Raw genomic sequence first — 9013 nt, forward strand, 5'->3', positions numbered from 1 at the left:
AAAAGTGTGAGATCAAAGAGATTTAAATCCTTGAGCAAACCAACAACAAAGTCCTATTATTGGAATTCCAACCAAGTTCATCACCAACAAACTTTGGTGAGTTTATCATGTGGAATATATTTAAAATCCTTCCATTCATTTGCAACAAAACAATGGAGGCTCTAAGTGGAACGCATACCAACAGAACCGAGAACCAAAGGAATGACGAGCAGTGAGAACGATGACAGGGGTAGAACTATGATGCAAGTGGAACCTTGTTGGCACTTTTTTCAAGAGGGAATATTCTTAGAGAATATTCTTTTTAATGTTGTGAGGAATCTAAAAGATTCCCTATGGGGTAAGAATTAATAGTGTCAGAAAGAGGCCAAGTTTATACTCATTTTAACTATAATTTCTCAAGGATTGCAATGGTGTAGTCATTTTTTGCATCTAAGTAACAAATTTCACGGTTGATGGTAGGAACTCGCCTTCTTCATTAATTTCTAAGCACAGATTTCAAGACATGAATGCACCATTCAGAATTAGGTCATGTTTACAGTCAAAAGTATCAGAAGGAGGAGACAAATTTACTGGTGTTGTGATTGTTGTGATTTGAGGAATTGAATTTCAAGTCACTCCCTAGAATGGAGGTATAATGATGTATTTTTCCATGTACTTTCCTTTCTTTTGGTGAAATGAATGAAGCAACATCCCCACTATTGAAGCAGGGCTCGGAGATGTAGTCAACATTGGACAAACTCTGTTATCAAAATTTGTGTGCAGTTGTCTTTATGGTCTCCTTTATGTTGCTTCTTCTTTAAGTGTTTGCGTACATGGTTTTTATATGCTCTTTCATGCAATTCTTCTAACATCAACCGAAGAAAAGATCTTGGATAATACCAATAAATCATATATTTTGGATCAAGTTTGGTACCAAAGCAGTCTTCGGCAGATGTGAATTGTGAGTGTGAATGATAACCTTGAGCAAGCTCAAAAAGGGAGAAGGTAAACTAAAATACTTTGATCCAGAGATTGGGCGTGCAACACGAAGAAGGAAAATGGGAGATGACAATGTTCATACCGAGAATTAGCAAGCTTTATGTAAATATTTCTACACCGTGAAAAATAAGGTAGACAATTTGTTTGCAAATTATGAGATGAAAATGGTAAAGAAGGAAAATAAGAAGGAAGAGAAAGTAGAGGATCATGCATCCGTAAACTAGGAAAATGGAGGAGAACCTCCTCAACCTCCATATCCATATTCTAGTGAAATTTCTTCTTCTTCACCATCTCATTCTCATCATTCTAATAGAAAACATAGAAATTCTTCTAAAAAGACTTTTTTTGAGTTGGATGTAAAGTTTGACTTTCCTATGTTTAACATAGAATCCAATGCATAAAAGTTAAACAACTGGATTAGACAACTTGAAGTGTATTGCCACATACAACATATCCAAGAGGATGAGGTGAAGATCCAATTGGCATCTCTTTGACTGGGAGGCACAACTCTAATATGGTGGGAGAGAAAACTTTAGAGAGGTAGCAAGCATATGGTTAAACTCCTTTCTTCCTAGTCTGAATTTTTTTCTGCTTCAAAACAACAATATTATCTGTTGGGCTATCAACAAAAAGCCATGATAGAATGGAAAGATTTGGGACAAGGAAAAGTTCAAGATGTTCAAATTTTCACAAAATAATTTAGAAAGAAAGCTTTAACATTGGGCATTCCTTTAGATTCACCTGATACTTTGATGAAATATATTGGTTCTTTATATAATTATCTCCAACATTCTCTATTATTGTTTGAGCCCACTACTCTTGATTTAGCCATTGTGAAAGCCATTCACCTTGAAAACAAGGGAAATTATGAACAAGGAAACCATGCAAAGAAGGCAACGACAACAAGGAAAAGGGAAGCAAATCCCTCTTGCACTCATTGCAAGAAAGAAGGGCATGATGAGGAGAATTGCTAGAAAGTGCATCCAAAATTGAAGCCAAAGAGGAATGATAGAAAAGAGAAGCAAAAGATAGTTTCTATTGTGCAACAAGACCGTGAATCTGATTCAGAGGATGAGGTGAAGGTCACAATTATTGGATTTGCAGGTATTAGACTAATTGACTTGGGACGTGATTCCAATGATGAGATTAAGATCACAACTCTTGGGCTTGTCGTTGATGGACCTATTGACTTGGGTTCTGATTTAGGAAATGAGACAAATATTGCAGCAGGTGTTGTACCAAAGATGATAAGAGCACCAAACACTACATGGCTCAAAGAACTTGAGGAGATAAACCAAAGAATTCAAGCAGAAAACACTAAACTGAGAAGACTTCTACAAGTAGCAAAAGAGGAGGAGCGATTGTAGCTTCAGTTACAAGCCAAAGAAAAGGCCTTGGAAAATTTGAAGTGCAACGAAGGCTTAGCGAAGTCATCATCATCAACTCCAGAATTGACAACTGAGGGAAACATTATGAGTGATTCTTTAGTTTTATGTTCTCATTATGATGATGATTTTGGTACATTTGAAAAGCATGCTACAGGGATTGGTTCAAAGCTAATGAAGAATATTGGAAGGCAAGGGCCTAGGTTTTAATGGCCAAGGAATTGTGAGTCCCATCCAAGTGGTGGAATTACCTCGATATGAAAGATTGGGCTATGTAAAAAAGGAAGAGACAAGAGTGTCTTCAATCGATAAGTTCAAGATAATGAAGGATGTTGGTACCATATCACAACCTTCCAGTAATAGTGAGAATTTTGAAGGAAGAGCTAAGGAAATTTATCCTCATCAGATCCACACCAAATAAAACCATTCAAAGAAGGTCAAGAAAGTCTAGAGGAAGAAAAATCATTGTAGCCATTGCAACAAGGGTGGACATTAGAGATCCACATGTTAGAAGCTCCATCCAGAGCTACACCTAAAGAAGGACAGGGAGAATATGAAAGCACCTATAAAGGAACCAACCAATTGCGTAGTTCAACAAGAAATCCAACTACAAGAAGAAAACCCATTAGCCTGGTTAGGTAAAATATGGGTAGCCTTTTTAAGTAGTTGAGTATGACCACCATTGTAAATCACATGTTGCGAAAATGTTTGTAAAAGTGATGAGGTGTATAACATCACTTATGAATGCAACATGGTGATATTTTGGCCTTTAGTTGGATAGCATGGGGTATGGTTTTTGTTGTAAACTTGACCATGAGTGTTCTATAAATTCTTGGTGAGTATGGTCTTGTTTGGAGTACTGTAAGTTGGACATGTATTGGAAGCTACAAATTTGCATATGGATATAGGTGTCAGTTTCATCACTTCAGGCTCTGAATTAAAAAGGTGAAGGAGAAGACTCAGTGTGCTCTTTACTGTTATGTAGATCAAGATTGCATTATTGTTTATGCTTTTGGAGGACCAAAATTCCTTCAGTGGGGAGGAATGATCCAGGTGGCTCTAGAAAAACCTCAGAAATAAAAGCATTTAACATGTAACAAAACCAAGACCAAGTTGTAGTGCTTGTCATTACAATTCCAATGGCACAAACAGAATTGAAATATGAGTCTATATTACCAACTTATTATAGTCAGAAGTTTGCAAGTTAAGAAAGAAAAGTGATACCTACAACATACTACATGATACCCACAAGGCATAAGTGGCAACAAACTAGCCTATTATTCAATGACACATGGAATCTAATTATCAGATCCTTTGGTCCTACAAAAGAAAAAAGAATTAGTATTGAAATTTGATTTAAAAAAAAAATCCAGCTTAAAAATATAAAAATATGGTTATTAAAAATAACCATGTAAAATCATATAATAAAATATGGTTATATAACCATATACCCTATTAAAAAGGTGGCCATAATAAAAAAAAATGGTTCTGGTTAATTATTAATATAAAATCAACCAATGGATATTGTTTTGAATGCCTTTTATTATGGTTGTTATAACCAAATAACACATGGTTAGGTCGACGAGATTTGAACCCCTAAGCAGACCAACAACAAAGTCCTATTATTGGACCACCAACCGACGGACTTTGGTGACTCTACCATACATAATATATTTAAAATCCTTCCATTCATCTGCAACACAACAATGAAGCCTATGAGCGGAACACATACCAATGGAACTGAGAACTGATGGAACCACGAGTGATGGGAACAATGACAGAAGTAGAAATATGATGCAGGTGGAACCTTGTTGGAATGTTTTTCGAGACAGGGAAAATTCTATAGGAATATTCTCAGAGAATAGTTTTTCAATGCTATGAGGAATCTAAAAGATTATCTATGGGGCCAAATTTGACAGTTTCAAAATGAGACCAATTTTATACTCATTTTAACCAGAATTTCAGAAGGATCAGAATGGTGTAGTCAATTTTTTCATTTGAGCAACAACTTTCAGGGGTCATGGAAAGAACTCACCTTCTTCATTAATTGTTGGGCACGAATTTTGATACAACAATGCACCTTTCAAAAGTAGCTCATGTTTACAATCAGAAGTCTCAGGAGGATGAGACAAATCTATTGATGTTGTGACTATTGTGATTTGAGTAGCTGAATTTCAAGTCACTCCCAGGAATGGAGGTTTAATGATGTATTTCTCCATGTACTTGCATTTCTTTTGATGAGATGAATGAAACAACCTCTCCACTAAAGAAGGAGCTCTTGATGATGTAGTCCACACTAGACGAACTCTGTTATCAAACTTTGTGTGCATTTATCTTTATGGTCTCCTTTATGTTGCTTCTTCTTTAAGTATTTGGATAGATGGTTTTTGCATGCTCTGTCATGCAATTCTATTAACATCAATAGAAGAAAATCTCTTGGATAATCCTAGTAAATCAGAGATTTCTGATCAAGTACATATGACCATTAAACACATGAGTGTCCCCTTCACCCTAAGATGCATAGTATGTGGGAAAGAAAAGAAGTTGCATCAAGATGAAATTAGCATGTTTTTACTTCCGCTCCTCCCCCTTTTAAGTTGGAAATCCTTCAGATTGTTTTCCATACTTAAGGGTACGTGGTCGCCCATAATGGCCAAAATTCTCCCCCCATTCCACCTATCAATTAACCTAGGAATGGAACCTATCGGGTCTTGATGGTGGATTCTACTGACGTCAACCTTTCCACTCAGTCATGTCAATATGGTCCTCCTGTTGAGTTGTAGTCATCAACAACCACAAAGCCTCTATCATCATCAAATGGTTCTCTAAAAATCCTTCGACCAATGGTTGAGGTTCCCCCTAAGATCACCAAGGGATCATTACATTGAAATGCTACCAACTCATGGGTTACCTATCATTATAGCATTATAGATGACTTAGCATAGTCTCCTACTACCATGTTAGCATTGGAAGTCCTCTAAGCATGTCATTCAAAATGTAAAGCTCCACTCTCTATTTTGGGTGTTGTGTATCCTTCTGTTAAGAAATTTACGACAGAGAGATAAATTATTACTGATATTTATTGCTATTTACAGAGAGGAATAATAAAATAATCAGCAACAATACACATAATATTTATCCAGGAAAATCCCAAATCTGGGAAAAACCCAACCCAATGATATCTCATTACCATTGGCCCAAACCCAGGCCAATCCGGCCAAGTGAGCCTTCACCACTCACCTCCATGCCTCTCTTACAATGAAGTATTCCTAGCCTTTTATAGGCTCCATTTCATGCAATACCACAGACCATAATACCATGGGTACACTATACCATGTGCCCAAAGCCACTACTATTTAACCAAGTAAAAATTGACTCAAACCCCAAGTAAATTTTACCTAAAAACTCCTCCCTTAAACTTGACTTGGGGTTCCTTGACTAAATCCAGCCAAAACCTGCTAAGTGAGACAATCCCACTCACTCTAGCCCTTACCCACTTCAAAGTTTTTACCCGAGATTTATTAACCCGACATCCCCTTATTACCTAGGTCTAACCCAGACTTTATCAGTAATTACCCATGGGTACACATGCCTCACCAAGTCTTACATCAGTATGCCCATTTACATGCAAATTAAAAATTTCACTCCATTATAATAATTTTTTTTTGTTTACCCTTGTTATTGTCTTTGTACATATGACATCAATGTCCATATAAAAAGAACCCATATACCGAATTACATGGGTCGCTAGCTATTGTAACCGCTAGTTATCTAAGTGTTCTTTTCAGGTATAGGGATAATAAATTAATTAAACCATGTGCACATATCCTCCTCATCCACTGAATCTCTCATGACCCAATAGTGTGCAACTTTGCTTCACAATCTATGGCTTTTGATCCAAATCTGCAAGGAAAACTCAATTATCTCTCTATTTACCAAACTAATACAAACCCTTGGCAACAAAAAGCGTCCTTCTGAATCCAACTTAGCTTTGATACTGGTTGTTAAGAAGTTTACAGCAGAGAGATAAACTATTACTGAGATTTACCAATATCTACAGAGAAGAATAATAAAATAACCAGCAATAATACACATAATATTTGTCCAAGAAAACCCCAAATCTGGGGAAAAACCCAACCCAATGAGATCTCATTAGCATTGGCCAAAACCCTGGCCAATTTGGCCAAGTGAGCCTTCACCACTCACCTCCAGGCCTCTCTTACAATGAATTATTCCCAGCCTTTTATAGGCTCCATTTCATGCAATACCGCTGACCATAATACCATGGGTACACTATACCATGTGCCCAAAACCACTACTATTTAACTAGGTCAACCTTGACTAAAACCTCGAGTCAATTTTACCTAACACCTTCAAACAATTAAATGATTATCTTTAATGTTGAAAAATTAGATGCTCCTCATCTTCCTCGATTTGTTTCTTTCTAGATACCCATATCCATTAAGAACCCCATTGTTCACTGATGTATCATTAGTTAAGGGTTATCCACATGTGTGATATCTGCCCAAGTCTTGAAACAAATTTGAACTCCAAAATTATTACCATCTACATTCACCCTTCATGCATATGATGTTCGTCCCTTGGAACTTATAGGGTTGTACCAAAATTTCCCCATCAATTTGGACAATAAGAAAGTCTTGATTGAAGTTGAGGTTATTAATGCCTTAGAGTATAACCTATTGCTAGGATGTAGTTTCATGTACGCCATGTAGGAACTATGTTCCTCTATCTATTGTACCATGAGCTTCTCTCATAATTGGAACTTATAGGGTTGTACCAAAATTTCCCCATCAATTTGGACAATAAGAAAGTCTTGATTGAAGTTGAGGTTATTAATGCCTTAGAGTATAACCTATTGCTAGGATGTAGTTTCATGTACGCCATGTAGGAACTATTTTCCTCTATCTATTGTCACCGTTTATCAGTTGACATACTATGATCCTAAGATTTAGGTTCATCCTAAGAATTTCATTTCCTCGATGAGTGGAAATAACACAATTCCTTCCTTCACTGAGATCAATCTAGGAGTCTATAAATATTCCTTAATGCATGGGGCATATTATGGCCCACTTCCTATTCCAACTACACCTATCACTTCACAAGTTTGCATGGTGTCTGGGTCTCAAGCTTCTCAGTATCCTAGTCCCTCGTTCTAGTGGCCAACTCATCAACACTATGCTTATGCAAACCCAGTAATGTCTTGGGAGGGTTCCTTATGGTTATCATCCATTAAGTCAAATACATTTATTATTTCCACCACTAGGAATATTCAGCACACCTACGACGGCTATGCAGAGTTTTCTTAATCATACACTGGGTATTCCAATTTGGCACAAGGATCCTGATAAAAGGGATCAATAAAGTGCTCAAAATTGAAAGTGTTCAAAAGTGTTCGAAACCTATACCAAAGCGTAGATCTTGATGACCTAAATCCAACACAACTTGAATTACTCAAAACTGATATCGTATGCTCCCAATATCGCGTTGATCGTTTTCCCAAACAAGTAAAAAAATTGTAGGTTGGATGCAGCACTGCCGACTAGGTAGGGTGATTGTGTTTCTTAGGCAAATGGTAGGCTTCCAAGTGGCCTCGCCACATTGGTCAAATTTGTAATTTTTGATTGGTCGAATTTGTTGTTTGTTAACCCAATGGATGGGAGCCACGTGGGCCAATGGTGAGCAGCCATGTGGCCTCCCAATGGGCTTGCAAAACTTTGTATGGACGAATGGGCCTCTGGGTGAATCAAACACAAAAACTCTAAACTAGAAGCACATCTCTCTACCACAACTCCATGGGTGTGACTTAACATGTATAGTGGCAGAACCATATTTAAGTTTTTTGTAGTTTGATATTGGGGGACGGGGCTAGGGCTAAGCCTTGCCCCCGGTCACCTCACAACGCATGAGACTATAGGTAGGAGGGAGCCAAGGGCTTAGGATTTACCCCGACCCAAGGTTCTAGGACCCATATATGTGACCATCAGACTACAAAAATGGATCAGAGTGCAACAGTCGTGGGGGCTAGAGTTAAGCCCAACCCACGGTCATGACACATAGCATGGGACCACAATGGATCGTAGCGGGGTGTTTGGAAAGTGGGTACGAAGTTTTTGGGACCAACCCCGGGTCATATGGTGCATGGAACCGAACGCAAATGAGCCTAGGGGCTATGCCGTTGGGGGCAGGTAGTTAGTCCCAGCCCCTGGGTGCGTGGCCCCATGTGGCCCAATTTTTTCGCCATAAACCTTATTAGACATTTAACTAGAGAAAAAAATGCACCCGAACTAGAGGGAATCTCGCTGGTGCTAGAAGAAATTGGCACTTGCCGTGCCTTGGAAATGAGGAATTCGTAGATCAGTTAGCAATATAGTCCAGTTTATAGAACAGTTAGCAACAAAACTTCTAGAGAGCATAACTTCTTCCATTTTTGGAAAAATTGAGCCCAACTGGGTGTTTTTGACTTTTTGGAGCCATTGGAGACATAATTTTTATATTTTGATGACTTTAAATCCATGTAAACACAAATTTGAGCACTTAATGAAAGGGGTCCAACATTGGAAGTTGGACCAGGAGATGTAGCCTAGGAGAGGGGTGAACTCCTTTATCATTTTTGTTGTCATGTGTTAATA

This window comes from Pinus tabuliformis, chromosome 2_2 (genome assembly GCF_031772625.1).
Source record: "Pinus tabuliformis cultivar Carrire ecotype Pingquan chromosome 2_2, CPIR1, whole genome shotgun sequence".
Classification (NCBI taxonomy): Eukaryota; Viridiplantae; Streptophyta; class Pinopsida; order Pinales; family Pinaceae; genus Pinus; species Pinus tabuliformis.